The sequence below is a fragment of the Cricetulus griseus genome, chromosome 2 (assembly GCF_003668045.3).
Source record: "Cricetulus griseus strain 17A/GY chromosome 2, alternate assembly CriGri-PICRH-1.0, whole genome shotgun sequence".
In the NCBI taxonomy this organism is placed as follows: domain Eukaryota; kingdom Metazoa; phylum Chordata; class Mammalia; order Rodentia; family Cricetidae; genus Cricetulus; species Cricetulus griseus.
In genome coordinates this window covers 58,697,348-58,712,386 of record NC_048595.1, presented here as the reverse complement: position 1 = coordinate 58,712,386, position 15,039 = coordinate 58,697,348, and the positions used below count along the sequence as shown (strand labels likewise).

Sequence of the window (15,039 nt, the reverse complement as noted above, 5' to 3'; positions counted from 1 at the left end):
GCTCTCAACAAAATATGTGAAACTTGTCTATCATTAACTTTCAGCAATGTCTATTACTTCTACTTAGGACAAATACTTTTTTCATAATATAAATAAATGAGATTTTATGCTTAAAATACAGGTAGTGGGGGCTGGAGAAATCGCTCAGTGATTAAGAGCTCTTTGCTGTTTTTAAAGAGAACCCAGGATCTTCCCCAACACCCACATGGGGGCTTATAACAGCTTGTAACTCAGTTCCAGGGTTTCTGACATGCTCTTCTGGTCTGCATGGACACCAGGCACATATGTCACACACACACACACACACACACACACACACACACACACACACAGAGAGAGAGAGAGAGAGAGAGAGAGAGAGAGAGAGAGAGAGAGAGAGAGAGAGAGAGACAGACAGAGAGAGGCAGACAGACAGAGAGACAGACAGAGAGACAGAAAGAGACAGAAAGACAGAGAGAGAGACAGAGAGACAGAGAGACAGAGAAAGAGACAGAAAGACAGAGAAAGAGAGAGATAGAGAATACTCATGCACATAAAAACCAAACATATTAAAAGGTGTATGTCAGAACATATCGTGATAGGTCACTTCCTGTAATATTTCACAGTCTTGAGCAATGAATGTTTTTTCTCTTCAGCCTTCTGTCTTTCCAAGGTCATTCATACACCAAAATGGCAAGAGGGAAAGAGCTTGTGTTCCATTCCCTGGAACACTTCTGCTTTCATTATGAATTACTTTCCTCAGTTTAATTTCTAGTTTTCTTGGCTGATTTTCTGTTTACCTATTTAGAGGCAAAATATAACCTATATCAAGTTTGTAAGATAGCTGTTGAATTTAGCTATTGAAATCTTTGCTGCATCTGAATTTGTATGTCTGTTTTCAAGTGTGTGTGTAGGTGTGCACACATGTGTATGTATGAATGCCATTTCCATGTCTGTGTTCAAGTGTATGTGTAGATGTGCATCTATGTGTATATATGAGTGCCGTCTTCTAGGTTCTGGAAAATATTCTGATGCTTGACTTCCTAGATGTAATATAATGGCCAAAACTCTTTAAGACAAATAAAAGTCCAGGACTCATGATAAAGACCTGTCAATTCAGCGACATGGGAGGTTGAGGCAGGAGGATTACAAGTTCAAGGCCTGCCTGGAATATAAAGGGGGTTTGTGACTAGTCTTGGCAACTTAACAAGATTGTCTCAAAAATAATTTGATATATTGTTCAGTGGTGGAGAGCTAGATGAGCATGTGAAAGTCCCTAGATTCAATCCTTAGTATTATAAATACACTAAATAAATAAATAAACAAATAAGTCAAAGAAACTAACAAGTGACAAGTCTCAATTCAGTTCATTGTGTAGAGAATACTATAATAATATTTTTGGAATATAATCTTGGCTGAGCAAGCTTCTGTAGAGCCCAGGACATATAAGAATCAAAGAAGCTTATTATTTGTTGACTTAATGAATGTACATGTAAATATTATCTGTGGCACCACAGTTCTGTAGCCTATTAATAGCTTTCTCCCCTTAAAGATAAAGAAATTGAAAGTTCTAAGTGGTTAAGGGAATTCTTTGAAGTTAGAATGTTAACTACTTGTTAAAGTGAAATACAAATCTAGACCAAAAGAATAAACAGAACATGCATTAGGTCAATTGTGCTAATGACTACATTAACATATAATATTTAGTTGTTGTTTATCCAAGATTACTGAAGAAAAGAAAATCCGAAAGTATGATGTTATGCATTTGGAAGAGTAAAGATTCTCCAGAAGAAAGTATTCTCATATTCATTTGGTGAGTGTTCCAATTGAAGGAGCTATGGCTTCAGTAGGCTTGTCACTTTCCCTGAGGATTGGCTTCCTGGTAGAACTTGAGCTATCATGCTAGATCTCACTGCTAGGGACTAGGACAAAGAGACTTTAGAAACTAAATCTTTGGCCAAATTGAGATAACAATCATAAGAATTTAGAGATGTCTTCAAAGAAGAATTATAAATATTCAAAAAGTATCTGAAGTACTATCATCAGTCACCAGGGAAATAATAATCAAAATTACATGAAGTATTATCTGACTCCAGTCAGAACGGCTACTATCAAAAAGCCAGAATGTAAGTGCTGGCAAAGATGTGGATAAAAAGGAATCCTTACATATTGTGGATGGGAATATCAGTCAATAGGTCCATTTTGGAAAGAAGTAGGTAGAATGAACTAGAAGTAAACTTAACATGTGATCAAGTTGTCCCACTCCTGTCTGTTCAAAGGAAATGAAGGCAGAACTCAAAAGACAAGCCTGCATGTCATTTTTGTGGTGCTGATGGAATCCCCATGGCTGCCTGTCAACAGATAAACAGATAAAGGAGCTATGGAGTATTATGCAGCCATGAGAAGAATGAGAACTTGTCATTTGAAGCAGAATGTCATGCTAAGCAAACAAGACAGACCAAAACAAAAGCAAGTGGGTGAAGAAAATACACACACACACACACACACACACACACACACACACACACACACACACACACACACGTTCTCCTGGGGCCGCTTGCTCTGGCCAGGGAGAAGAAACCACAAGGCACCAGTTGGTCAGCATTATGATGAGTAAGTATATTGTGGGGTATGGGAGGTGGAAACAAAATGTTTTATGTCCTGTAGAGAGAGACAGATCTGAAGAGGTGAAGGTGGTGAGGAATGGGGTGAAATGAGTGGCCTGTTTCTCAACTGAAGCCATGGTAACATTTTGGCCAGAGATGCTGCCAAGGACCATGTCTAAGTCCATGGTCCTCCTATAGCCAGGATCTGTGTTGATGTTCATGGCCTCTGTTGTCACCAAAGGGCACAAGGATGCCTGAGTCCTGGGCCACTACCTGTGGCCATGTTGGGGTCCAAGAGATGAGCCACTACTGGGGCCATGCAAATCTAAGTGTCCTACGCTGCCACCCAGGGCCATGGTGACATCTGGGCCCAAGCTGCTGCTGCTGGCCATGTCTGGGTCTGTGGTCCTGATGCTTCTGGGGTCTGTATTGATGTCTGTTACCCATGTTACCACAGGGGTCCATGGAAACCATGTGCTGAACCACATATTGAACCGTGTGTTGCACTACAAAGGCCGTGCTGAGCTGTCTCTTTCTGTTCCAGGGAGGGCCAGTCCCCTGACTAGAGCAGTGATCCCATCCCTCACCAGCCCTGGAATAGTGAACCCCAATGACCCTAGCACAGGGGAATAGGAGAAATTCTCCCTCCAACTTGGGAAAGCTGTCCCCACCCCTCACCAACAGTTGTAGGAGAGCAGGCTCTGCCCCTCACCTGACTGGGGTGATACCAGCAGCCAAGACTGACCAACTCATCTATCACCCAGGCACATATGCAGGGCTTTGAGTTGGCATACCTCACCATCTTTCCCATCTACGACCTGCTAGAGTGCATGATGGTCCTGTGGAGCCTAAGACCACAGGATCTGCTTGACTCAGAGCAACAGCAGGGTATCTGAGAGGAGTTTCTGTGAGGGTCCAGTATTGATGATGTACCAGAAGTCAGAGACCTTGAACCTGATCAACAACACACTATACAATGAACACTTGCAAGTAAAGGGTATACTGCATGACACACATCAGCTCCCACTGCCACCAAGACAAATGAAGAGGCAATGAAGAAGTAGGAATGAGGAACAGAGTGGGTCTTTTTGTTTGCTTTTTTGTGTGTTTGATTTTGTATTTTTGTTTTGTTTTAAAATTAATATTCTTACTTATATATTTTTATTTTTATTATTTATTTTTAAGTTTTCCTTTGAGGGTAATGTTAGAAGGCTGGAGAGCAGCTATAGAGGAACTGGGAAATGAGTCTGATTGGGGTTAGTAATGTGACATTCCCCAAAAATTAATTTAAAAAATTAAGTTTCAAACCAAACCAAACACAACCAACCAACCAACCAAACAAACAAACAAACAAATAACAAAAAACTCAAAACAAAAACAAACAAACAAAACAAGTGTTGTATTTTCTTTTCAATCTGGAAACGTGAGATCAAAAACAGCAAGAACTAGATCTGGAAGTAGAAGAGTTGTTTCTAAGAACTGGTCAAGAAGGAGAAGGGACTAAGGCTAGAAGGCAGATGGATGCATAAATGCTGTATGTGTGTAAGAAGTATCACAGTGAATTCCACTAGTTTGTACAAGTAATATTTATGTTACTGACAAAAATAATCATGAGACTCTCTTGGCATCCCCATATCCAGTGAAAAATACGATCAGTAACTGTAGCTAATGTGGCCTGACAAGAGCGAGGCAGCCATGGGCTTATACTGCTCAGCATGGAAGGTCTGAGTCACCTTATTAGGCTAGAAAAGGTGCCGAAGGATCGTGAGGGAAATCTAATATTGGTGGTGGAAGGAGCTGATAAATGTCAAGTGCAGCTCCAGACCAGTTGCAGTAGCGAAGGCTGTCTTGTTTTATCAGGTCACATGTAGAGACTGGCTGAAGGCCACCTTGAAGCCTGAGAGGTAATTAACGGCAAGGCATAGGAGTAGCAGAGGGGTACAAAGGCTAGCCTGTGCGGGCTGCTTCTGGCTTCCTGACTCATATCCTCTTGGCTTCATCTTTGATTACAGTGTAGCTTCAGTGAGTAGTTTGGCTTATGTCATGCTGGTGTTTTTTTTCTTTCTCAAGCACCAGACGTTTTACACTTTTGCCCTCAGATGTTTCCAGTGCTATAATTGCCCTTGGGGAGACCTCTCTTTAGGGGTTTACACTCAGTTGGGACATAGACCAGGATTTTTCATTCCAAGGCAAGACTCAACAACTGTGGGGTGCAAGCTGATTCCTTTGGGAATAGATTTCAAAAGGTGTCCCACATGCACCCGGGAAGGTTCCAGACAGTTGGCCTGTTCGCACAATGATGGTGATAACAACGTGCTCTCTCGTGTACTGAAATTGTTTCAACATTCCCTCAGTCTCTTTATGCCTGCTACTTGGATATGCCCTCTTCCTGGCCAGGCCCAAACTGGAACAACAATCCTTAAACTCTGATGCCTCTGTTTTCCATTTTCTGCTCCATTTTCTGCTGATTCCCTGATATGTGTCAAGGAAAAGAGAAGAAAAGGAGGAGTATGCAGCTCGGACTGCCAACAAGTGAGTTAACAGACTTTCTGGAAGCTTTCGGGTGGCCAAATTTAAAGGGTTCCCCCACTAAATAGTTTAAGGAGCGACCAAAATAGTTTATCCTTTAGTTGCTTTCTCTCTGAAGAGTCTATTTTTATTTCTGCATTTCATATTCCCGAGGTATCTCTTTGTTCCCTTATGTCAAATATTTCTTATTTTCTATGCTTGCTTCCTTGAAGCACCTGGAACATAGTTGGAGTGAGTGTTCACATAGGTAATTTCCTTTTGAACTTTGAATAGCAAATGTTTTTGTGCCCTTCCACACACAGACAAGTCAGAAATTAGTTCCTTAAAGTGTCTGAAGGCAATCTTGTCTTGTTTCCAGTATTGTTGTAGAAAGACCACGTTATAATTCTGTGTATCCTGTATATAGGATTTTTTTTGCTCTTTGAAAAAATACAGTGTTCTTTAGCCCCAGTTTTCTGAAATTTCAAATTCTGTGCTGTGATAAAGATTTCTTGTTTAGTTCCTTACATCTATGTCAGAAATTCCCAAAAATGTCTATTAATCCTTAGAAATTTCTAATTTTTGGCTGTATTTTAAAGACGACGAAAACATCAGGAAGGCCTGCACTGACTTGTGCATTTGTCATGCTTGTTCTTTCTTTCTTTTTTTTTTCTCCAGGTCTACAGTCTCATCCTGTCATTTCTTCAGTCTAAGTAACTTCTCTTACCACACACAGGCTTGCTGGTGGTTCATTTCCCCAGTTTCCATTCATCTGGAAGATTCCATTTTCTTTTATTTCTAAATATATAGTTTCACTGGATGTGGCTCTCTGAGTGGGTCATTTCTTTTTATATTGATTTTGGTTTTTACTTTGCTACTTACACATGTCTGTTGTCTGCTATTCCCATTGTTTCAATGAGAAACAAAGTGTTACTGTCCCTGTGTTGTTGTTATTTTACATACTCATCCAACATTATTGTCATTATTATCTGGAGGAGAGGATTTTATTTCAAAGAATTTTTCCATTTCTTTTTAAGAACAATGTCTTCACCTTTTTTGAAAATCTTACACATTTATGCAATGTATTTTGATCGTTTTCACCCACCACTGCCTCCCTACAACTTCCCCAGACAACTCTCAACCTGTCTCCCTCTCAACCTTTTTCGTTATCAGTAACTGTGCTGGCCATGTGCACATGTGTATAGGGCCACCCACTGGAACATGGGCAACCTACCAGCGGCCAAATCCCTGAAGCAGAGTGACTCTTCCTCCCCCAGCAGTCATCACCTACCAATAGCTTCTCTGCCAAGGAGCCTTGGGGTTTCCTTTCCAATCCATGCTGAAATTTTGACTGACTTGATCTTGTGCAAGTAACCATGTTCATGTGTGAACAGACATGCCATGTTCCATGAGCCAAGTCAGCATTTCAAGGCTCTGCTTCCCACCCCACAGCCCTTACATTCCTTCTGTCCCCTTTTGATGTCCCTCTCTCGATGTTCTCTTAATGAAGGATGAGGGAGATTGGTACGGGTGATTTACCTGTAGCTGAGCACTCACAGTTACTAACACCTGACATATGGAGAAATACATGCAGAAAAATGCTTCTATGATAAAATCTGAGGGCAAAACAAACTTATTGGTATAAAGGTAAATATATAAAAGGCAATTTGGTAGCATGACCATTTAACAAAGTAACAACAGTAGGTTTCCACCTACAGCCTGTGAGATCCTGGTCATGGGCTTTTGACTAGTTTTATAGTATGAAATCGGTCCTCTGGAGAAGGCCTCATATTCAATCATAAAGTGATTGGTTACACACACACACACACACACACACACACACACACACACCATTATTATCATGTCACTATTTCCTTGGTGGGCATATCTTGCCATGCAGGTAAGTATTGTAGCATGCAGGGTTCAGTGATGGTTGATGCCTTTTCTCCTCCAGCAGCCTGTATGATGCATTCTATTTTGGATGTTCTTAAAGTAGACTCTAGACTTCATAGCTCTCACCTGACCTGTTGGGTAGCATTTGAAAAATGTCGATGGTTTTTCGTTGTCCATGAAAAATATTTCTTACATACCTCAAAGACTCACTTTCTCAAGACCTTTACAATTGTGATCCTTCTTTTCAGAATCCTGTTGTCCTCATCTTTTTTTCTTTAACTTTTATTTCGCTCTTAAGACAGAGTCTCATGGAGCCAAAGCTGACATCAAGGTTGCCACATAGATGACATGACACTGAATTCGGGATTCTCCCAAGTTCTGGGAATAAGTATGTGCCATCACTCTTAGCTCTGTCCTTGCCTTTACAGATGGCTTTCTCTTATATTCAAGTCCAGAATGAGAATAATATCAGGGATAGTGTTTTCCTCTTGGTTCTGGTGGTTGACTCTAGGGCTTGTACATTCTGGGAAAGTTTTTGCTCCCTGAGCTGCGTTGACAGCCAGAAGGAGATGGCTATCTGTCTGCCTCTCTTTGATGTACTAAACTGTCACAGGCCTATAGAAATAATGACCCCTGTCCTTGAATTGAAACCTTTGAAACCATTGGCTAAAATAACTTTCTTCCTTATTAATTGTCTCACATATTTTGTCACAGAGAAGAGATTAACAAAAATTTTAATGTTTATTCAAATTGTTTTATTCTAGTAATAAACCTTTTATCTTTTTCATTACTGATAATTCTAGAAACAAATTAGCCACTTTCCGTTTGTATACCAGACCTGGTCCACAGGTGGGATTTCATACTTGGTAGTGTAAACTGGTCAAAATCCCATGACTGTGGAAATCATAGGCCCTGAAAAGGAGTCTCTGTTGCTATTTTGCTAACTGGTCATGCATTCAAACTACTCCCTGAATAATATGTTGTTTTTATCAGCAGATTTGTGTTGTTCTCAGGCATCTGCACGAAGTTCACTGGTTCACCAAATATCCTTTCACAGAGGCCTACTTAGATTTTGGTTGACTTTGTAGTGCCTTTCTGTCCTCAGTTGCTCTGCCTTCTGGGAGGGCAGGGGGTAGCTCCTGACCCTTCTGATCACCAGAAACTTCCGAATTGAACTTTTTTTGAAGTCAGGCTCTCTCAGCCCACCTTATTCAGGTTCACAACATAGGCAGATGGCAGGATCATCATATTTATTGATCTTCATATGCTTTCTTATATGTTACCCGTGATCTGTATTTTGTTTCTTTTTTGTTTGTTTGTTTGTTTTGCATGCATCAAATCCCTAGAATGTAGCTGAATCTTTATAGTGGTCCTTAATAATTTAATTCTGTTGAGCAAAAAAAAAAGCCTTTAAACCATGAACTCGAGATTCATATCGCCAATAATACAGTGATAAGTAGAGCGTTGTAAGTGTGTTCTGCATTATGAAGGAATCTAAAAACTTGCAATAAGTTCAATAAAATAGTGGTTATCTTGTGGTTCCAATGTATGTATATAGAGGAGGATGGGCCACAAAGAAAATAGCAAATGGGTAGTTTTAGTGTCATAAAAATAACGAATAACTTTCTTTTCTTTTGCTTTTCTTAGGGAAATTATTTTTGAAGGATAGTTGAAATGAACACAAAGTAGAAGAAAAAATTTAGAAGGAAACCACAAGTGAGTAACAGTGATGATGACAAGGGAATGAACAAAGAGTTAGGAACTAAGAAGGCCTTGGCTTGCAGACTTTTACAAGAGCCTGGTACAAGAAGACTGGTGTGTGAAGAGCAGTGCTGGTCTTCCTTAGGGACCAGACAGGAGGCGAGAGGCTTAAGTTGCTGTGTGGGATTTAGATAACAGAAAAGGAAAAATTTTCAGACAGTGAGGTTTGATAGACACTGGGATGTGTAACTGGGGAAGCTTGTGGAATTTCCTTCTCTCAACATCTTTTTAAAAACCGACAGCATCTCATCTGCTTAAAGGATGGACTCTATTTGACCTCTAAAGTGTCTACTGAACCCAGAGGGTGAACCTCATCTCCCAAAGGAAAAGAGAGCTTGTGTGATCCCGAGGAGCTTGAATGATGAAAATATCATGAACATTTTTCATGCTTAATTTGATTTCCACATGGTATATACATAAATCATAACTGCTATAGCGAGTCTTTTGGTCTAATGTTTTTGTTGTAAGGTCTGGAGATTAGAGTTTAAGTAAAAGTCTTCTAGGGAGAGAAGGCAGAACTCTTTTATCTGACTTTTTGAGCTTATTTGTAGGAGAGCATAATAAGCAAGGTGAAAAGGTTATTTCTGACTTTGATTTCACTTCCCATGCTAAATTTAAAAATTACCATCTTTTTTGTTGGCTTTGGTATTTTAAAGGCAAATTGAGAGATTAATTTAGTGCAAGCGTTTCTCACAGTATTTTTGGCCAGACCAGAATTCCAAGTTGGACCAGGTTCTCTGTACTTAATTTCCTCTCAGGAAGTTTACCTCCAAAAGTCCTAATGTAAGGTCAAACTTTGGGCTGCCGGAAGTGTTAATGTCCTTTACTGTCTAGGCATCCAGGCGACCTTCAATGAGATATTCTACTTTGTGGACACTGGTAAGGGTTCAAATGCTTTCAAATGACTTAGCTGCTTCCTTTGTTTGTTTGTTTTCTTTAATGAGCTGTGATCTCTGTACTCAGCCATCCAAAACTCAGAAATTAAAATTTCCATAAGTAAGAGGTGTTCTATTTTCTCTGGATTCAGTTATGAGTTTAGATATCTAATTACAGGTGATGTAGACTTGTCTTTCTTCCGAAGTACCAAAGTGCACTTCGTGACAAAAAGGACGTTAGTGTCAGAAATTATTGTCTACTTTAAGCAAACAGTTCTAGAGTACCCTAAACAGGATCTCTCTCAGATTCTAAGTAACCGGAGGACATTTAAAGGTTAAAGCACATTGTCACATAACTGTTCACAACAGTCTAAGTGCTTATGATTCCAATAAAAATATTGTAAATGTTATGGACTTGTAGATGAGAAATGGAATTTTTTAAGAGGTTGTGATTTACTTAAGGTCTCAAGACTAGAAACTGTAAAATACCTGGGACACGTAGGCCCTTCTCACCTATCTATGTTCTATTCCTTTTTGATATGACTTTGCTTAAAATTTAATTGCAGCTAGCTTCAAATGGTATAGTGTAATTCATTAGAAGAACTCTTGGAATACTTTTGATTTCAGAGCCTGGATCTTTCCCTCTGTATAATGCTGTGATCTTTGTAAGATCTGTTATGTTTTTCATCATTGATGAGATCTTTGCCTTAGATGTCAAAGTCAAATTAGATACAAGGGACTGAAGTCACTATCACTAAATAGAAAGTTATGCTGAATGTTGCTCAGTCACACAAAGTAAAAACACCAGAAGGTTCCACCAGCGTATTCTGATATTTCACATGGTAAGTCATACACATCTCTCATAGTGTACTCCCAGTGAGATGATGGGACATTCTAATCCTTTCTAGCTACTAAGGATTAAACAGCATTAAACAGTACAAAACACATCTTAATATTGCATTCATTTCTGACAAAATGTTGAATGCATCTTCTATAATTCCTGGCACATGGTTGTGGGAGTCATGGTTGTGGGGGTACGGTGGCTTTATTTCCTTCCCTAACAGTTCGGAAGTTTGTTTAATACTGACTCAGAGGAAGCGTTCTAGCTGAGTCCTCACATGGCCCTGTTTACAGCTCCGGAGTGTACATAATAGATAAAGAACTGACTTCCACATACCCTTGCACTTCCTGGGTGTGTGGGCGAGTGTGCTTGAGCCTGTGAAATGAGGTTGTGCAATCTCCTGCTTGGGGCATCAGGTTGCAGTCACCCCACATCTCTTAAATATTCCTCTGAGGGAGCTTGTTTCACAAACTGAACACCAGTGTATTTAAGAGAAGCTCTAGTAATGAATAATTAACATGGTCAAAACTGAGGTGGAGATTGTAAAAAAAACAGTGGGAAACAGCTGTAAATGACACAGATAAACACTTTTCTTTCGGCAGGATCTCACTGTTTTGATTGTAACTGTAGCTGACATTTATACATAGCCAGTCTGGGGTAAGAACTTTTGTTACACCAGCATCACTGTCCTTAACTCTTGTAGCCTTTATGGGTAAATATAGCCATTGCACGTTTAGACTGGAGATCAGAGAATTAAAAAAAAATGTGTTCTGAATTACACTGATAGTCTGAAAGTAGCTGATGGAGTAACGAGAAGAACCAAGAACTGTTTGTCTTTTAAAGATAAATGAGACCCTTCCTACCTATCTGTGTTTTATTTCTCTTTTGATATGACTTTGCTCAAAACTTAAGTGCAGTTGGTTTCAAGAGGAACAGTGTATTTCAATTAGAAGGACTCCCTGGATTTATGAAGGTTCAGACTAAGGTATTTGGAGGATGGTGGGCTGAAAGTTTCAGGGAAGAAATACTACACATACACCAGTCTCTCAGGCCTGAAGAAAGGAAATGTATACCTGTTTGTCTATGAAATATCTCTTGAACATGGTACTGGAGTGATAACATCCATCCCACACAAATATCCAGTAGTAAACATTCAGAAACAGATTCTCTTTTTAACCAATGCTTTGCATCAAAGTTAGGCATGTTCATTAAATTAAAGAATTGTTTATAAAGCTTACTTTTAAAGGCATATCACCCTTCTCCTTTGTTTCCTGAATTATGAGGCTTGCTGAATCATCTGCAGAAGAGAGCTTTGTTTTTGAAAATGAAGAAATGTGGGGTATAGATTGTGGTATATAGATTGCTGGCATCGAAAGAAACCTGAATAAATATTCAAGACTGACCACAAGGTCCCAGGCGTGGGTGTATTTATCCGTTTGCCTCATGACTGGGAGGTTTTGGTCTGGAGATGTAGGGAGGGTGAGGAAGTGGAGGAACAGTTTTGAATTTTTGAATGAATTTCCAGTTGATATAGTCTAAGATCTTTACACTGTAGCCATAATTTTCTACAGAGGAAATTGAGGAAGATCGTGTTAGTGGTCACTAACTCTTAAAAATTCAAAATAGGGGGCGTAGTGAGATGGGCTAGTGGTCAAAGCATTGCCAAACAAGCTGGCAACTTGAATTTGATTCTTAAAACTGACACTGTAATTGTTCTCTGAACTCCACATATGTGACGTGGTATGTATGCCACCCCCAATATGTGTGCACATACACAAATTCTGCCTCCAGCCTTCTGCCTTGCTTGAGTTTCTGCCCTGGCTTTCCTCAGTGATGAGCTGTGATGGGGACCTTAGGCCAAATAAACCTTTCCTTTCCTAAGTCGCTTTTGGTCATGGTCTTTTTCACAGCAACAGAAAGCTAATTAGGACAAAGCCTTTAGCACAGTTTTTTTTTTTTTCCTGAGACTGCATAGGACTAGGGGAAGGACTTATAAATTCTGTAACTAGACTCTTTTAAAATCCAAGAGCTGCCACAGTCAGGTTTTGTGATGGACACAAGCTAACTTCTCTGTGCCTCAGTTTCTCTATATGAAAAATGAGAATGATGCTATGTATGGGGAGTGAAATCAAACATCATAGCAAACATCCTAGGCCAACCACATGCTTTTTATGTTAGTTTATACAAACAGTAGGAAGCAGCAATGATTCCATGGGGATTGTGAAAACCCTCAGCCCCTCGTGTTGAAGCATGTTGTGTAAGGGTGTTTTCTTCTTATGTGTTTTTGGTTCCTCTGGTTTTGAACTGAACTTTGCAAGGAATCTGGGAAAGAAGACCACACTATACAATGACATTAGGGAGCCTAGCTTTAAACTTCAGTTATGTTCATTGTAGCTCTTTGACCTCTCTCTGCTTGTGCTCCATGCTTCTCAATATGGTAACACTGACTTCCTAGGGCTATATGGTTTAAATGAGAAAATTGATGGGCAAATGCCCAGTTATGTTTAACATATGGCAAGTACTTAATACCAATTTTAGAAATTAGGAAAAAAACATCCGTAGCATGCTTAATTTTTAACACTTCACTGTAGGAGGAAAAAAAGAGGTCTAGGCTTATTTACTTAGAGTATAGTCAGTCTTAGGCAGTGGTTTTACGTGGTGATTTTAGGAAGAACACACATATTGGGTAAAAGGTCAGAGCCTACGTCAGGTTTGAAAACTTACCAAAACCCACAAATCCCTGGGCACAAAACCCACCAATCACTGGGCTTGGCTTGAAATTTCACTGACCCCTGCACTAGAAATCTCCATCCTGGAAAACTTCTCCCCTAAGGAACCCTATATAAGCCTGTCTCCTGCTCAGTTCCTGCTGCCTCCCACCTGAGCAGAGACAACCACCCTCTTGTGTCTTTCCCAATAAATCTCTTGTATGAGGTTTATTGTGCTGTGTGACTTTGTGGTATTCCATGACTCCCATTTGCCAGGATACCTTTCCCTTCAGAGCTGTAACACTTGAATTGGCAAAACCTTCCCACTCAGAGCTGCAGTACCTCCATTGAGGAAGCCTTTCCCCTCAGAACTGCAACATTGACAACTCATGATGGTGTTTTGTTTATAGATGGTCCAGTCTTATACATGTGATGTAAATATAGTTTGATAATGAGAGTACATTGAATGGATTAAAGTTAAGTGTAGAATGATATGTAGACTTAGTTTTCCTTTGATAGTTCCCACCTAAATAGTGGACTTGGAACAATGAGAAAACACCATTACTAAAAGCTACACAAGCCATAGTAGGTTGAGAGTTTATTTGTGGGTGTTATGTTCTAGCAGGTGTTGTCATGGGCCACTCCTTTCACCCAAGAAAAATATAAATGTGAACCTCAGTGTAAAGCAGAGCTTCACAATCTCAACCTGAGCTTTCCACTCTCCAACAGCACCTTCAGTTGCCCACTTAAAGGTTAGATCTACCTACCAAGTAGATTCACAGAAGGTATGCCTCTAGCAATGTCCATCCTTCCATGTTGACATAAAGGATGAGGCACTGGTGATGAGGTCACAAATGTTTGGGAAGCCAGCAAACATCAGGGCTTGGGCAGGCAGGAGAGCAGAGAAGCCAGTGACAGTGGCAAAATTAAAGACAGATGACTATCAGAACAAAATACTGCACCGTGGGTTGTCAGAAATTGCTGAAATAGTGAGTTCAAGGGGCAGAACTTCATCTGAGCTGCCTCCTTAGGCCTTGGTGTGTTTTAGCCCTCTTTGCTCTTCCACTGTGAGCTCCTTCCATCTTTTTGAAGACATGCCCGGCTCCTTAAGATTTGTTGAAATGAACAGAGAACAATGTGTTCAGATCTTACCTGTAAGAGAGCTTTTAGGAATGACTGGGGGAACCACACCTACCCCATTGTCTTAGGACTATGATGAGAATTTTGTCTCTTTGACTCACAAGGTCTCATCATACAGATGACTTCAAGTTGGCCTCTACTCTCCACATTCATGCAATGGCAGGCCCGTGCTCTTTCTGTAAACAATAAACACATAGAAAAGGAAATAGGTGAGACAATTAGAGTTGATACAGATTCTGTCATGTGGTATTTCAGTAGGAAATTGTTTTACTCTTTGCAAAATAATGAAGATCCTTTGCCACCACAAGCCATGCCCCAGAATGGATTTCAGATGGTTCCAAAGTAAGAAAGGTAGTTTTTAATGAAGTTGCAACAGCACGCACCCCCAGCTCCTCTTAAGAGAGAGTAAACCTTGTTCTCTGCTTTGTCTGAGGCCTTGAAGTTGTGGCAATTGTTTTGCCTCCGACTCAAGTGCTGGAGTTATGGGTCTTTTATACATCGGACTTCCTAAGCATAAACATAATAACAAAATAGTAGTCACAACAAAAATATTCAGTATAAGAATAAAATAAAAGCCAAATAACAAACAAGAAGTGTTTGGTATCAGATAAAGGAAGGCTGCTAGTTTAGTATACTGTTGATTCCCTTGAGAAGGAAACACTCCATCTTACAGGAAGCTCCTTAAGCATGAAGGTAAGCCACTCAGAATAGCTTCAGGAAGTCCC

At 40.0% G+C, this 15,039-nt stretch overlaps 3 long non-coding RNA genes across 10 annotated transcripts in view; 1 reads left to right on the top strand and 2 right to left on the bottom strand.

Moving 5' to 3' along the window:
- Positions 1 to 10,440, top strand: part of LOC103160605 — a 151,398-nt gene extending 140,958 nt beyond the window's left edge. For 7 of the 8 annotated variants that reach the window (XR_003482233.2, XR_004768202.1, XR_004768201.1 and 4 more), the window contains 3 exons: positions 1,703 to 1,792; positions 2,259 to 5,120; positions 8,637 to 10,440. This is a non-coding gene — a long non-coding RNA (uncharacterized LOC103160605). Of the gene's footprint in view, positions 1 to 1,702; positions 1,793 to 2,258; positions 5,121 to 7,287; positions 7,378 to 8,636 lie in introns of all 8 variants that reach the window. The other variant, XR_004768207.1, reaches the window with a different exon arrangement.
- Positions 3,969 to 11,811, bottom strand: LOC118238307. Its single transcript, XR_004768209.1, has 2 exons — positions 11,705 to 11,811; positions 3,969 to 8,376 (listed from the first exon to the last, which is right to left on the bottom strand). It is a non-coding gene; the product is annotated as an uncharacterized LOC118238307 (long non-coding RNA).
- A 1,948-nt stretch (positions 11,812 to 13,759) lies between these two features.
- LOC118238308 lies at positions 13,760 to 14,486 on the bottom strand. The gene is made up of 2 exons (XR_004768210.1): positions 14,370 to 14,486; positions 13,760 to 14,279 (listed from the first exon to the last, which is right to left on the bottom strand). It is a non-coding gene; the product is annotated as an uncharacterized LOC118238308 (long non-coding RNA).
- Between the last annotated feature and the right edge of the window lie 553 nt (positions 14,487 to 15,039).